Genomic DNA, 16404 nt, shown 5'->3' with positions numbered 1-16404 from the left:
GAATGTGTCACTCCTCTTGCGTGGGACCATGAATGGCCTCTGTTTGCCCTCTAGTTCTCTGGCCAGGAACTCAGAGATGTCCCTCCCTGTCCAATCTCATCTCCTGCCACTCTCCATACCTCCTCCCCAGCAGCTCCGCTCCAGGACATTGATAACTGTGAATAGAAGACAGTTGTTGAGAGATTTCACCGCAATCTGAATGACCACTAACTTTCTATCTCCCCACAAGACTGTGAGCCCCTTGAGGATGGAGGCTTAGTTGTATTTTTCTTGGTACCACTAGAAATCAGCATTGAAGTTGGCAAAAAGTAGGGATCAGGGATTTTTCTTTCTTAAATTCATGAGTGAATGCTGTCTCCCCAGTCAAACTGTTTTCAGAGGATTGAGATAAGGAGGCTTTTGTCTGCAGGTTCCCATCTCCAGAGCAGAGGCTCCGCATGATGTCTTCAAAGCCAGATTGGATCCCTACCCTGGTCTGGGGTGTGAGCTAGAGCCTCGGCCCTCACCAACAGATGCTATAGCAAGGGCTCTGGGCAGGGAGGCATCAAACCCCAGGTGCTCGGGGGGGACTCTGCTCCCCTCCATTCTTTCTAGAAATGTACCAGGACCCCTTTCCTGTGCTGGGTGCTAAGGATACAGCAGCAAACAAAATGGGCTGTCCCTCTGTCATCACGGGCACAATATTCAGCCAGGCTCTTTGCCTCAGTGTCCCCAAGTGTTAACTGGAGACAGTAGCTCTTATATTTTATGGTTGCTGCAAGGGTAAAATGAGTTAGAAGACAGCAAGGGCTTAGAACGGTGCCTGGCACATAGTAAGCGCTAAATGAATCTGGCTATTATTAGATCATGGAGCTTATTATTAGATCACGGGTGAGTCAGAGGATAGACAATCAGGGAGTAACTAGGACCATCTTAGAGCGAGCTAAGTGCCTCAGGCGAGATAACGCAGAGGTGGGAGACAGAGTGGGTGGGGAGGGGAGCCGCCATACAGTGGCCAAGACCAGCTTTGCCCAAGTGGTGGCAACCGCATGACCACAGGAACGATGGCGTGAGCCCCATGGCAACCTGGAGGAAGGGTGTGCTGGGCAGGGGAGGGTGGTGCAAAGACCCTAAGAAAGACAGTCTGGCCCATTGGCCAGCATGGCTGGAGTGTGGGGACAGGGCAGGGGTGTGCGGGGGAGACTGGAGTCCCAGGAGAGGCCAGGTTGCAGGGCATTGAGGGCCAGAGGAGGCACCTGGGCCTGTTCCCTTCCCAACCCTCAGGATGGCCCACCCATTACCCACAGCTACACATGAACGTCCTTTGGCGCTGGCCTCCAGGGTGGGGAAACCAGGTTCCTGCAGAGAGGGGCAGATCTGAGTGTCCCCCGCCCTTGCCTGGGTGCACTCAGGGTCAGGCCTCGTGCCCGCAGAGCCCATCCCATGCCTCATTACCCCCGGCTGGCTGAGGCCCACCCTGGGCTCCTGGTGGGTGCGGGCACTTCTGTGAGCTCCACCACTGTGTCTGTGAGCCCAACCCCGAGCAGCCCCCTTCAGCTTCTGGGGCCTGCAAGGAAGAGGAAGGCCAGGGTAGAGGGAATGGAGAGAGACTGTTCCATGTGGAGGGTGAGCCACCTTCTGCGGTGGAGGCCAGGAGCAACGATATGCTCTGAGCCTGGTCTGGGGCCCCTCCCCCACTTCCCACCTCCCAGCTCTTCCCTCCTAGAGACACCTTCTTTGTCTGCAGAGGCCACTGCTCTGATTCTGTTGTTGCTAGGTGATGGGAACTGTGGGGAGCAAAGAGTGGGGAACTGGGCAGGGTCTGGCGGGGCTGTAGTGGTGGGAGCTGGAGCATGCAGGCTCGTGGAGCACACAGACACCTACACTCAGCTCCGCAGGCACGTGGGGACACGGACCCACCCCCACAGCAGACACCCCTACAGAGCACTCATGGCCCCCACAGAAATACACCCACACTCATCACAGGAAACCAAAACAATCACACTCCGGTACACAAACACACACACCCCCGCACCAATCCAGGCAGACACAAAGCTCACGGCGACAGGCAGATCTGATTCACACAGACAGAGGTACAGGTGCCTCCCGACACCACCCTCTCTTGGTCACGTGCCAGCACTCGGAGGGAGGAAAGTGCCTCACCAGGCTGAGATGCCCAAGGGACCCCCCAGGGAGGGAAAGCAGGACACACACGGACAGTTGCTTCCAGCCCTGTCCACACCCTCGTGCCCACCAGGTATGCCGCTCACCCCCACCCCACCTGGACCTTGGTGTCACCTAGGATTGCAGAGGCCGCCTTCAGCCCAGAGCCTGGGGCCTTGCCCACTGCCTCACCTCCCGGGGTGGGGCATGCTGGTCCTTTCTCCTTCCCTTTCTTTGCTCATGTGTGCCTGCCTTTAGCAAACACCCACTGGGTGTGTGGGTACACTGCGGCCTTTAAAGAGAAGAGAAACACATGAGGCTCACAGCAGGAGGCCCTGCCTAGTTTCCAGGGGACATGGAGCAGGGTGGCTGTGTAGAGCTGGGGAGCATCCCAGGCCTGTGCCAAGGTTCCAAGGACAAAAAGGGCGAGGAGGCCCAGTGCGGGGTGGTGGGGGAGCGGCTAGCCAGGGCCAACAGTGAGCCTCGTGCCTGGGCAGGAGTAGCCTTTAAATGCAGTGGGGGAACCACGGACAGCATCTAAGTAGGGGCGTGCCGTTGAGTCCTGGGGGTGCAGGGGTGTCTAGAGGGGAAGCTGGGAAGCAGGGGCCACAGCTTTCTGACTGGTGGCTGAGTGTGGGGAAGACAGGAGGGGCAGGTGTGAGATGCACAGCAGGCACAGCTGTGTGCTGGGGCGTGGTGGGCTGTGGTGAGAGAGAGGAGCAGGTCTTCTCCCCCCGTGTTCAGAGCAGATCCAAACTCTTCTCCCATTCCTTCCTCCACCGTGCATCCTCAGCACCCCTCAGCACTGGCCTGTGTGGGCAGCGTGAGCACAGAGAGCAGGAGCTTGCCCTCAGAGGCTTCAGGGGGTCGCTTGCACCCACTGGTATGGTCAGCATCATGTTCGACCAAAGGGAGGAAGGTGGCTGTGACCAGAGCGAGGGGGGCTCCTGATGCAGCTGGGGAGTCAGGCTCGAGTGTATGCTGTGCATGTTCTCTGCCTCTCTTTCTGGGGGGCAGGCAAGTCTCCAGAGCCTGGAGGACAAGTTAGCCTTGCAAAGGATAGCGGAGGACCCGGCCCAGGGGTCCCCAAAATGGAGCACCAACCCTCCATGCAGGCCAAGCCACTGGTGAATATGCTGCAAAAAATATGCTGGAACTTCTGTGAATACCACAGGGTGTGAGAAGAAAACATTAGAACTTCTATTTTGTACCTGTGTTACTTCACAACAAGAAAGAAATCAGCTTGATCAATGCCTACTGTAAAGACGGCACCGCCCTCCGGAGGCCCTCTCTCAGCCCTGGTGCTGGGACAGCCGCATCCCCTCGCGGCAGGGGGAGGCCTGAAGCATAGAGGGGCCCACACAGGTCTATTCTGTTTCAGTGAATTGCCTGGGTAAGTGGATTTGTGGATTATAGTCTCTGGTTTTAATTAAACTAACCCTAACAAAATGAGCAAGTGGCTTAAGAAGTTTCATGTGAAGGAAATGTGTTTTGAAGATAATGGAAGCAAGAGCTTAGAACAAGAAATGGTAACTCGGCACTTTTCTTCACTCCTGGAAGGAGCCACTCACGGTGCACAGTACTAGGTAAATACAGCATCTATGGAATCGGCCCTGATGAGGAGTCAGACACAGAAATTACAACTCACGGAGAAGCCTGCTTGAAATGTGGTTTTACATCCACGGCCGTGAACACAGGCCCCACCTGGAAGACACCCCAGGGGGAGTAACAGGAGAAAAAGCAAGTGGCAGGACACAGTGTGCTTTATATCCCATTTATGAGAAAAACAAAATCGAGTTATGATATGTGTTAACACATGCACGGGACCTGGAGGCACGCGCATTACGCCAGCTTCTCTTTGAAGGGAGGCCGGCACTGTCACCATTGTGTGTCTCGGCTGATTTGAGTTATTACAGTGATTATGCACACAGTTACAGTGAGAGAAATGATAAGGAATTTTTAAGCATCTAGGGTTTTTAAACCTTTTATTTTGCAATAATTTTAGATTTACTGAAGAACTGAAAGGTGGTGCAGAGAATTCCTGTCCCGTATGTTAACACATCACGTAACCGGGGTATAACTGTCAGAACTAAGGAATAACTGTTGCTATGCCACCATCAACTAGAGTTCAGATGTCTCCAGCATTTCCACTGATGTCCTTTTTCTGTTTCAGGAAATAATCCAGGATCCATTTTGTGTGGTCATCTTGTCTCCCTGGTCCCCTCCAGCCTTTCCTCATCTTTTGTGACCTGGTCACTCTGGAAGGGCGCTGGCCGGTTAGTCCACAGGATGGGCCTCCCCTGGGGCTTTTCTGATGCTTCCTTATGATGGCACTGGCATCCTGAGGGGGAGGACCACAGAGAGGAGGTGCCCCTCATCACACCACATGGGGGTCTATGCACCAGCGCCACTGCTTTCCAGGGCCCTTCACCTCCATCACAGGTGGAGGTGGCGTCTGCCAGGATTCTCCACTGTCCGTCGAGTTGTATCTGGAGTTTGAGCAGGGGAAGGTTTCACAGGGCAGGGATCAGGAGACAGGGAGAGAGGCAGCCAGGCCAGGTCACAGGAGACCTTGACCGTGGCATGTGAAGAGTGCTAGGCAGATGCGGTGAGGTCAGCTGTAAAGTTCTAAAGTCTCAGTGGTGTCTTTGGGAGAGAGGGTTGCCGGGGCAAGGGAGGAAGCTGGGGTCCAGCCAGGCAAGAGTAGTGTTGTCAGGTGATGGGGAGGAAGACAATTCAAGGGCAAGGGAGGAGGTGAGACCCAGAGGGATCGGCGTCAGGCACCCCACGCAGTGCTTCTCTCACTTGGAGAAGCAGAAAGTCGAGGCTTAGAAGGTGCATGGCCCTACCTCTTCTGAGGTGCCCCTGCGGGCTGTCTACAGACCAGGCAGCACACTCCTGATAGCAGCTGCATAAGGAAAAGCAGGAGCCAGCTCGTGCACAGTGGACTCAAGTGTGTGCTGGGCATGTTCTCTGCCTCGCCATCCCTGTGCAACAGATGAAGGTACAGGGGGCCAGGGATGGGAGGACACTGGCCCAGGTGGCAGTTGTGGTGGAGGGCCCTCGAGCCCGAGCCTTTTCCCCAGATCCTGCAGGCCCTGTGCCAAGGCAGCCAAGCTGCCTCCTCTGTCCTGGGCCTCCAACCCCTCCAGCCCCCTGCCCACTTAAAAGTAGGGGAGCCTTAGCTACTCAGGAGGCTGAGGCACGAGAATCACATGAATCCGGGAGGCGGAGGTTGCAGTGAGCCGAGGTCACGCCGCTGTACTCCAGCCTGGGTGACAGAATGAGACTTTGTCTCAAAAAAAAAAAAAAAAGTAGGGAAGTCTTTTGGCCCAGGTGGGGATGGCGTGAACAGGAGGGGAGCTCTGTTCTAGGTGCCTGGGTGACAAACCACTCCAAGCCTAGAGGCCTAAAACAGCAGCCATTTTCTCCTGCTCTCTAAGTCTGTAGGTCAGGAATTCAGCCAGAGTGCATCAGGGTGCTTCCCCTCTGTTCCACATGTCCCAGAAAGCTGGGGAGACTGAAGGCTGGGTGGTGACCCTGGTGACTCAGGCTACTGGGGGCTGCAGGGACCTAGAGGCTTCCTCACACCCAAGCCTGGCACCAGGGCTTGAGTGAAAGCTGACATAGCCTCTCTGGGTGGCTCGGCCCTCCTCACAGCACGGCAGGCCGGGCTCCGGAGAAGCATCCTGAGGACCAGTGTTCCTAGGGACCTCATTCTTCTGACCTCATTCCTACAACATTTTGTCACTGCAAAGGAAATCACCAAGGCCAGGTCAGGTTCAAGGCCAGGGGCATGGGGGTGGGGAAGTTAGAGGCCACCCTTTGGCAGGGACAAGACAAGGTCAATGCCATGGTCTGTTTGTCCCTAAAGCTTGTGTTGAAATGTGGTGGTGGTGGTAGGTGGGGCCTAGCGGGGGGTGTTTATGTCATGAGGTCTTCCCTCATGAGTGGTTGGTGCTGTTCTAGGCCGTGAGCAAGTTCTCACTCTGGTGAGGCTGGATGAGTTCTCATGGGAATTAGTTAGTTCCCTCGAGAGTGGGTGGTTATAAAGCCAGACACCTCTCAGTTTACCACCCTTCACACTTGCCCACTTTCTCTGTGACCCTGGCCATGTTATGAAGCTGCATGACAGCCCTCAACAGAAGCCAGGGCCATGTCCTCGAACTTCCTAGTCTGCACAATGGCGAGCTAAAGGACCCTCTTTTCTCTATCAATGATCCAGCCTCAGGTATTCTTTCGTAGCAGCACAAAACGGACTAAGACAGTCACATTGCAAAAGAGTCTGCAGGATGGGAGGTGCTGTGTGGTCGCCTCTGGAAATGTGATCTGCCCCATGGTCCTTCAGCCCTGTGTCTGGTGTGACCCTGGAGGTCCCTGCACCCAGCGCCACAAAGCTACCGCATCTCCCCTACACCCACCACCACTGTGCAGTGCTGGTCTAATCCATTACTTTGTGCTCCAGCCTTGGTTTCCCCATTCAGTTCCCCACAGTGACCTAAAGGCCAGACCCTGCCCCTGGCTGGGTCTCTGTATTCAACTAGGGACATGCAAACTCCTACCCCCTGAGAGGGTGACCTCAGAATCTGTTCCCCAAGTTCCAGTTCCAGTTTGCCCCTGGCCTGCCACACTGCCTGGAACTGGCTGCCTCTCCTCCATGAGGCTCAGCCTCTCGGAGGCCACCCGCAGGCCTGGCAGTGAGTGCTTCCCTGCATTTTTTATGGAGGATGCCTCTTTTGCCTCCCCCTTGTCCCAGCCTGCACAGCGCCCTCCCTCTCCATACCCCCATGCCACCCTTGGCTGAAACTGGGTGGACAGGCCAGCCCTAGGCTTATGCCCCACTCTGACACCTCACTAGGCTCTGTCTCAGCCCTGAACCCAGGCCTGCCAAATTCTATTTCGGTTTGTATATAGTGTGTTTGAGAGCATCTCTTTGTGCAGATTTTTTAGTGGTCGTTCCAGGTATTAGATCATACATATATAACTTATCACAGTTAGCTGATGTTGACATTTTATCAGTTGGGGTGAAGTGGAGAAACCTAAGTCCTTCACATTCCCTGTTCTCTCCCCCTGTATAACAATTCTCTTTAATATTTCCTCTACATACATTGGCAATCACATCATTCAGTGTTATAATTTTTGCTCCAATTGTCAAGCATAATTTAGAAAACTCAAGAGATGAGGTCTATTGTATCTATCTATATTTTGTTGACTGTGTTCTTCCTTCCTTACACTTTGAGATTCCTTCTTTTGTCATTTGTTTGGCAAACTTCCTTTAATCACTCCATTTGGGTAGGTCTGCTGGTGACAAAGTCTCTGTTTTTTTTTTCTTCTGAAGATGTCTTGATTTCCTCTTGATTTCTGAAGGGTATTTTCACTGGATGTAAGATTCTGGGCTGAGAGTTCTTTTCTTTCAGCTCTTGAAAATTGCTGTGCCACTTCCTTTTGGTCTCCATGGTTTCAGTGAGAAATCTGCTGTCATTAAAATGGTTTTCCCTCACAGGTAAGATGCTGTTTCTTTTTTTTCTCTCTCTGTCGCCCAGGCTGGAGTGCAGTGGCACGATCTCGGCTTACTGCAACTTCCGCCTCCTGGGTTCAAGCGATTCTCCTGCTTCAGCCTCCCTAGTGGCTGGGACTACAGGCGCATGGCACCATGCCCGGCTAATTTTTTGTATTTTTAGTAGAGATGGGGTTTCACCGTGTTAGCCAGGATGGTCTTGATCTCCCGACCTCGTGATCTGCCTGCCTTAGCCTCCCAAAGTGTTGGGATTACAGGCATGAGCCACCACGCCCAGCCTGTTTCTTTTTTTTTTTTGAGGTGGAGTCTCTCTCTGTCGCCCAGGCTGGAGGGCAGTGGTGCGATCTTGGCTCACTGCAACCTCTGCCTCTTAGGTTCAAATGATTCTCTTGCCTCAGCCTCCCTAGTAGCTGGGATTACAGGCATGCACCATCACACCTGGCTAATTTTTGTATTTTTAATAGAGACGGGGTTTTGCCATGTTGGCCAGACTGGTCTTGAACTCCTGACCTCAAGTGATCTGCCCTCCTCGGCCTCCCAAAGTGCTGGGATTACAGGCGTGAGCCATGGTGCCTGGCCAAGATGTTGTTTCTTTCTTGCCACTTTCAAGATTTTTGTCTTTGTCTTTAGTTTTCTGAAGTCTCAATAGAAGGTGTCTTGGCATAGGTTTGCTTTAATTGATGCCATCTGGGGTTTGCTCAGGTTCTTGAATCTGTAAATTTATGTCTTTTGACAAATTTAGGAAATTTCTAACCATTATTTCCTTGAAAATCTTTTCAGCTCCACCCTCATCTTTCTTTCTTTCTGGATCTCTCATGACACGAATGCTAGGCCTTTTGTTATAGAAAGACCAAAATATAGACCAAAATGTATATAGGCCAAAATATACATACCCGAGATTCTGCTCATTTTTATCGAAGTCTATTTTTTGCTTTGTTGTTCAAATTGAGTAATTTCTATTATTTTATCTTTAGGTTCACTGACTCTTCCCTCCAGCCTCTCTGTTCTGGCATTGAGCCATCCACTGAGTTAATTTTGGCTGTTGCGTTTTCAACCCTGAGTTCCCATTTTGTTCCTCTTTGTGGCTTGTTTCTCTGCAGAGATTTTCTGTTTTCTCACTTGATTCCATTGTGTTTGCCGTTGAGCATTTTTGTGATGGTGGCTTCAAACTGTTCAGATGATGCTGCCGTTGGTGTCATCCTGGGTTAGTCTCTGCATCTCTTCTCCTCAGGGTTGGTGTTTTCCTGGATCCTGGTGTGGAGTGATTTGTGATTGAAGCCTGGATATTGGGGGTTATGTGGTGGGGCTCCTGGCCTTATTTAAACCTCTGTCTCAACAGCCTCCTTTGAGGCCCGGCTGTGGTGGACTTCCCCGCCCCCAGCTGGGCTTCTCCAATACCTTCCCAAGGAGGGGTGGCACCTCAGTCAGTACATCTGGGTGAGGGTGGAGGTCTAGGCTCCCTCCTCAGTCTCTGCTGGCCAGGGTGGTGTGGGGACTCATCTTTTCCTGTGTGGTCTGATGGTGTAGGTCAGTTATCTTCTAAAGTTTTCCAGAATGCCCCTTGCCTGGCTAGAGGGAGTGGGTTTTTCTGGGGGATTGTTTTCTGAGCCTGTTGGTGTTTCTAGGTTGCAGACCCTCTAGTACCCAGTTTGGCAAACATGAAGCAAAAAGATGGAACTCACCACCATGCTGTTGCCAGGTCCTGAGGCTCCCGGCTGGTGCTTCTCTGCACCTGTTAGGGCCTTCTTGTATTCATTCTACACAGAATACCTATGACTTTCAGCTGTATATGGTGGGGGGAAAAAAGAAAAAGTACCTTGACTTCTTCCATCTTTCTGGTTGCAGAAGTTCCAGTGGGTAAAGCGCTTTGAAATTGCACACATACACCATCCTCTACCCCAGCCTCCTTCAAGATTCCGAGCTGTGCACTGCTGCTATTCATACTGTTTGTCTGCTCTGATTGTCCAATTCTTGTGAAAAGTCTAAACGTGACCTTGGGTGATACCCTGGGGTGCATAGAGCAGAAAGCCAAGGTTCCTTGGATCTCAGAGGGTGGGCAGGGTCTGGAGGCAGGGCAGCTGGGATGGGGCTGGGCTGAGGTCTGGAGAGGCCTGGGTCCAGGCCAGAGGAAAGCCAGTCCTTGAATCCACCAACACCCACAGCCAATCCATGCTACTTCTACGCATTCATGAGTTGTCCTCTAAAACTCTTCTTCCCAATTTCCTCCAAAACCCTCCATTTCATCTAGGCCAGGGTCCGCCCTATGCCCCTTTGCTGTGCTCATGGAAACTTCTTTTTTTTCTTAACTTCAAAGACAAGCGAGCTCATGGAAACCTCTCCATCGTTGGCCAGGATCTATAGGAAAACCCTCCTCTTCTTCTATATGCAAAGGCTCCACGGCTCCTGGTTCACCTGCACCTCTCCAGACCACCATGGTGCCTGCAGCTCTGAGGGCATTTTAAATCATCACAGAACAACAAGCATATAAGCATCATGAGTGCCTCTGGACCTCTGACGTGCCTTGTGGAGGCCTGCCAGGCCCACATTTTAATTTACATGAACTCGATGCCCTCTTTGACAGGGAGAGATCTGCTTCTTTATTTGTTAGCCTTTCCCCTGGACCTGCTAGATCTGGACCATCCCCAGGAAAGGAAGGTCACACTACAAAGATAAATATGAACAAAATGAGTTAATTAAGAAGGAGTTAGTCTGAAATTCAATATTCCCAAGAGCCCAAGCCCTTCAGTTCTAAGGGAATTTTTCTCCCCTGTAAAATAGAACTGTTGGGTACAATGAGATTCCATTGTATATGGTCTCACTTAGAATTTCTGTCTCATTTCACATATGCAAACACTGAGGCTCTGTGAGGTGAGAGATTTGCTGCACTAGGCCCTGAAAGGCACAGCCAGTGAGCATTCAGCCCAGGGTACATCTGCTGGCTTCACAGTTGCCCTGCTATTCTGTGGTCCAATGTGGCTGCTCTAGCTCCAGTCATCATGTCTGCATTCTTGCCAGTGGGAAGGGCAAAGCATGACCTTTCTTTTTAAGAACACGTTTGAAGTTGCACACATCATTTCTGCTCATGTTTCACTGGCCAGCATTTAAACGGATGGGCGTACCTAGCTGCAGGGAAGGCTGTAGTCTTCATTCTGGGATGAAGTGTACCCAGCTAAAAGTCTAGAGTTTTATTTCTATGAGAGAAGTTGAGCATGGATACTGGGGGACAATGAACCATTTCCACTTCATCTTCTAATAAATGTGACAAGTGCAATGCTTATCATATGTTGTGTATTGACTCAATTCAGAACACACTGGGCATCTACCCCATATAAGGCCTTGGCTTCAGCTCAATGGGAGATACACATATGTGTGAGACCAAAGGGCACAGAGAGGCCAGAAAAGAGAACAAGTGACATTTATTGAAGACTTGTCATGTCCTGGGCCAGGAGCTTTGCATACATCATTGTTTTTAATCTTTACAACTCAGTAAATCTGCAGAAACTGAGTTGTGCATCTGCAGAAACTGAGTTTCAGAGAAACGAAGTGTGTCTTAGGTCTGTTTTCCAGGGAAACAAACTGTGAGATGAAGATTTGCATTCAGGAAGTTTATTAGGGAGTAGGCTAAGGCTCGACACTGGTGAGGGAGTGAGGGAAGGAGGACTGGGCAGAGGGAGAAGTTGATTGCGGGCAACAGAAGCCTCAGCCATTCCTACCTGAATGGCCCTTCAGAGTGGTTCTTAACTTCTAATTAAGGGGCCAGGACTCTGTACCCCCTCATCAGCCAGACATTGGATGTGGGATGCCTACCAAAGCCCCCTTCCTCCCCAGGAGGGGTATGACCTTGGGCGAAGTGGCTGCTGCTATCCAAGGGCACTGCCTAGGGACGCAGCTGCCAGGCTTCAGCCTTCAACACTCCCAAATACCTTGGTCCAGAAGGAGGGGTCTGGGCTGCAAAGGACAGTGTCTTCTAGAAAATGACACAATCAAGGTCACATAGCTTGGGGTTCAGAGCTGAGATTCCAGTTTAGTTTTGTCTTCAGAGTACATGTGACTCTTCATGTTCCTTGCTGCCTCCCAGGCAACTGCCCAGGGGCAGATGGGGCTGGCAGAGGAGGAGCCTGGAGGCTGGACCCTCCTCTGGCACATTGCCCCTGAGGATGGTTCAAGACAAGGTCCTCCTTCACAGCTCCGGGGCCCTATCTCACCCTCCTCTTCACTCTGCTCAGTGTGCTCCGGCCACACTGCGCTCTTCACTGCTCCTCTGATAGCCCACGCTCTCTCCAGATGCAGGTATGTCCACGCGCAGCTCCTTTCCCTGGGAGCACACCTCCTCCAGCATTCACACATGGGCTGCTCCCTGTCACTTGAGTCCCACTGAAATGTCACCTTCCCGGATCACCCTTTGGACATTGTCTCCCTGCCTCAGTCCCTGTGGTCCCTAGTAACTGTCATGCTAGCCCCCAGCATTTCAGAGCCCCTCTCTAAAATGATCTTCTTTCATTAGATTTCATGTGCACACTCCGTCCCCACTAGCACATGAGCTCTGTGAGGGCAGCGATCTTGTCTGTCCTGCTCACCACGATCTCCCCAGCACCTAGCCCAGTGCCTGGCACATAGTAGGTGTTCAATAAATATGAGTTAGATAATGGAATGAATAAATAAATGCATGAAAAAGATATAAATCATCCTAATCCAGGGCAGAAAGAACTTGGGCCTGCGAGGGATGGCCCAGAGCTGGGGGGGGGGGGTGTTTGAAGGGAGTGATTCCTTCCTTCCAGCTGCCCCAAGGAGATAGAGCAGTGTCAGCCTCAGTTTGCCCTGCTGTAATCAAGGGGATGGGGCTGGCTTCCCACCTCCTAGGAAGTCAGCCCCATCTGGGGTTCTTCCTTGGGTGGTGTGTGCAGTGGGGCAGCGTGTCAATGCGGTTTCTCCTGACGCCTCTCTCTCCTTGGCTTGCAGGTGGCTGTCTCCTCCTCCTGGGTCTTCACCTTGTCATTCCCCTTTGTGCATCTGTGTCCAGATCTCTTCTTACAAGAACACCAGTTATATTGGGTTATGAGCCACTGGTTTTAACTTAAGTACCTTCTTTATTGACTCTGCAGGAGTCCCCCTGATCTGCAAGGGTGTGCTCCAAGACCCCCAGTGGATGTTGGAGACCGTGGGTAGTACTGAACTTTTCCCACACGTACAAACCTATGATAAAGTTTAATTTATGAATTAGGCACAGTGAGAGATTAACAATAGCAACCACGAATACAATAGAGCAATAATCAGGACATACTGTCATAAGGGTTATGGGAGTGTGGCTTCTCTTACTCCAAACGCCCGATTGTGCCGCACTCACTCTTTCTGTGAGGCTGTGAGATGACACAATGCCTTTGTGAGTGAGTGAGACACGGGCACTGCGACATAGTGTCAGGCTGCTGCCGACCTTCTGATGATACGTACGTCAGAGGGAGGGTCACCTGCTGTGGTTACCCTGGGCCATCGAGCCATGATGACACTGCAGGCTGGATGTCAGGAGCAGACGATGCTGATGACTCACAGGTGGGGGAGTTGCAGGTACAGCATAAAGACGCTGGACAGGGGGATGATTCACACCCAAGCTGGATGGGGCTGCACTCAGTGGGATTTTTCAGTCTACTCCGAATGGTGTGCAATTTAAAACTTATGAATTGTTTGTTTCTGGAATTTTCTTTCTTCCTTTTTTTTTCCTTTTTGTTTGAGACAGGGTCTTGCTCTGTCACCCAGGCTTAAGTGATCCTCCTGGGCTCAAGCAATCCTCCCGCCTCTGTCTTCTGAGTAGCTGGGACCACAGGCACACGCCACCACGCTGGGCTAGTTTTTAGATTTTAAACTTTTTGTAGAGATGGGGTCTCACAGCCCAGGCTGTGGCATTTTCCATTTAATGTTTTCAGACATGATTGACTGTAGGTAACTATCAGAAAGCAAAACAGCAGAGAAGTGGGAACTACTGCATCTCCAAGTGCAGTCCCATTCTGAGGTACTGGGCATAGAGTTCAGTGTGTAAATTTGGGGGCCACCATGCAGCCTGCGAAATGGGGTGCCAGACCATCCCCAAGACTGGGAAAAGCAGGAAGCCCTGGCACTTCCCACGTATTTATTTATTTGGAGGATCTTGGCATACTAAAAAATAAATGCATGTCTCAATGGTTTTAAGAAATTGGCCTATATTTTAAGTGGTTACTTTAACAAGTTAGTACTTTAAACAAATAACACACCACAATTGTACAAATCACAAGATAATTGCAATATTATTAACAAAAGTGTTCATTTAGTGCATTGTCTGGTCTGGCCATGGGACATAACTTTTCAGTTTTGTGATGAGCGGCTTTGTCTCTTAATCTTATCATGCATCTCCACATTCAGGGATGAAATATTTAAACTTCTGCTCACCTCCTTTTCTGCAGCTTGAGAAGCCTCTGCCTGGGTGCGCAGCCCCACAGCCCAGCCTCTGCGGAGTGGGAGGGGAGCCAGGCCCCGCTTGGGTAGCATTGCCATGGCAACCTCTCCCCACGCCGCTCCTCGCTGAGACCCGGGCATCTGTGGCCATGGCGACTGGGCCCGCCACTGGCACATCTGCATAGCAACCAGAGAGGGTGCCGAGCGCAGCTGGGCCCCGCTCAGGAAAGCAGGTACACTCAAAGCTTTTATCAGTCATTAAGGAGAAGCTGGGAGCCTCTATGGGGAGAAAGGACAAAGGATGCAGACAAAAGACTTGGAACCGCAAGTGGCTAATAAATCTATGACAAGTGCCCAACATTACCAGCGATCATAGAAATGCAAATGCAAACAACAATAAGATACTTAAAGAAAAACAACAACAACTAGTGCAATTGGCAAGAGATGAGGCACAAAAGAGATAGGACCCAGTGTTGGGGGGGGTGTAGGGAATGGGTACTCTAACACCCTGCTGGTCTGAGTGCACATTCGTGGAACATTTCTGAGAAGGCAATTTGCAATCTGTATCAAAAGCCTTTAAAATGCACATACCTTTTGAACCAACAATTCTAGTTGTAGTAATTTATTCCAAGGTAATAATTAAGTGAGTAAAGATTCAGCTCCAAGTGTGTTCCCTGTAGGGGCAATTACAATAGCAAAAACTTTGAAACAACCATGATCTGAAAGAAAAAAAAGAATTGATTAAGTCATCTATTTTGCATTCATACAAGGGAATGCTACGCAACCATTAAGAAATGTTATAGAAGACTACTTAGAGGCGCAGAACGATAGTTACAATAGCATATTAAGCAGAAAAACAACAGATTATAAAACAGATGTATAGTGCTGCTCAGGGCCCTCCTACCAACACCTTCAGTCCTCAGCACCCTCTGCACCCAGGGGAGGGTGTCAAGACTCAGCAGAACACTGCCCAGGGTTCCTAGAGAGAGCGACCAGAAGTTTCTGTGCACATGAACACATGTCTGAGTGTACATCTTGGGGAGAAGCACAGTCCAGAGCTGCAGGCCTGGGAAACCCAGGTTGTCTCCTGACACCACCTAATTGTGTGACTCATGGACAGCCCTTCCTGGAGAGCTTGTCAGATTGAGGTAGTCATTGCTGCACTGGCCATCCCATCCCAGGGTATTCCCAAGCCAAATACCATCTCTTAGTTGGGTCAAGAGGATAAACCATGAAGAATCAAATAATGTTTTCTAGGCAACAGATTTGGAGCCTTGCCTGCATGAGGAAAATCAACTTCACCATAAGGCAATTTTTAAAAATTCAAAAACTTTTCAGTTGTAGTAAAATACACTCAACAAAATTTTTCATTTTGACCATTGTTAAGTGTACAACTCAGTGTGCAACCATCATCACCATCTGTCTCCAGAACTTTTTTCTCTTCCCAAACTGAAACTCTGTACCTATTAAACACTAACTCCCATTTCTCCTCCCACCAGTCCCCCTAGCAACCACCATTTTACTTTCTGAATCTGACCACTCTAAGGACCTCATATAAGTGGAATCATATACTGTTTGCCCTTCAGTGACTGGTTTATTCACTTAGCACAGTTTTCAGGGTTCATCCATGTTGTAGCATGTGTCAGAGTTTCCATCCCTTTTAAGGCTGAATATTTAACATTCTGTTGTGTTCATATACTATATTTTGTTAATCCATTCCTCTGACAATGGACACTTGGATTGCTTCCATCTTTTTGCTGTTGTGAAGATTGCTGCTGTGAACATGGGTGTGCAATTATCTCTTTGAGACTCAATGTAAGACTTTTCTGATGAAGATCCATCCCGTGGAGTGAAGCTAGAGAGGCTGTCAGGGATGGGATTTTCTATCTCCATGTGGAGAAGTTGTTGATGTAAGGATCGGTTGGAGAAGAGCAAGGCAAACCAAGAGACACACATGAAGGAAATAGCATTCATCCGGATGGAAGCGCCAACTCACCAGAGAGCTGGGAAGACAGCGAGGTGGAGGAAAAGAGTTTTGTGCATCTTGTCTTCCTACTCACATACTCAGTGTGTTCACAGATTGGAACATAACTTAAACAGTTATCAGAAAAGTAAAGAGTGAGAAGCCATGTAGAAATAATGAGAGTGAGAAACCTCTCAGAGCATTCACTTTATTTGCATAAAAGAACTCAAATAGAAGACAAACCCTGTGGATTTTACAGACAGTGTTCAATTTGGCAGCCACAGTACACACATGCATGAGACAGTTCTTAGGGAGGGAAAATATTGCATGCAGAGTCTGTGGGCAAGTGTGGAGCTGC

The 16404-nt window shown here is 50.4% G+C and overlaps 1 long non-coding RNA gene across 2 annotated transcripts; it reads left to right on the top strand.

Moving 5' to 3' along the window:
• The first annotated feature begins 884 nt into the window (after positions 1 to 884).
• On the top strand, positions 885 to 10938 carry LOC129033864 (uncharacterized). Of its 2 annotated transcripts, XR_008501694.1 has the most exons (4): positions 885 to 1076; positions 4316 to 4418; positions 5803 to 5917; positions 9975 to 10938. It is a non-coding gene; the product is annotated as an uncharacterized LOC129033864 (long non-coding RNA). The 2 variants fall into 2 exon arrangements; XR_008501693.1 differs by lacking the exon at positions 5803 to 5917 and having other exon boundaries at positions 915 to 1076.
• Positions 10939 to 16404: the final 5466 nt, after the last annotated feature.

The sequence above is a fragment of the Pongo pygmaeus genome, chromosome 2, assembly GCF_028885625.2.
Source record: "Pongo pygmaeus isolate AG05252 chromosome 2, NHGRI_mPonPyg2-v2.0_pri, whole genome shotgun sequence".
NCBI lineage: Eukaryota > Metazoa > Chordata > Mammalia > Primates > Hominidae > Pongo > Pongo pygmaeus.
The sequence above is the reverse complement of the archived record's forward strand: the minus strand, read 5'-3'. Positions and strand labels throughout refer to the sequence as shown.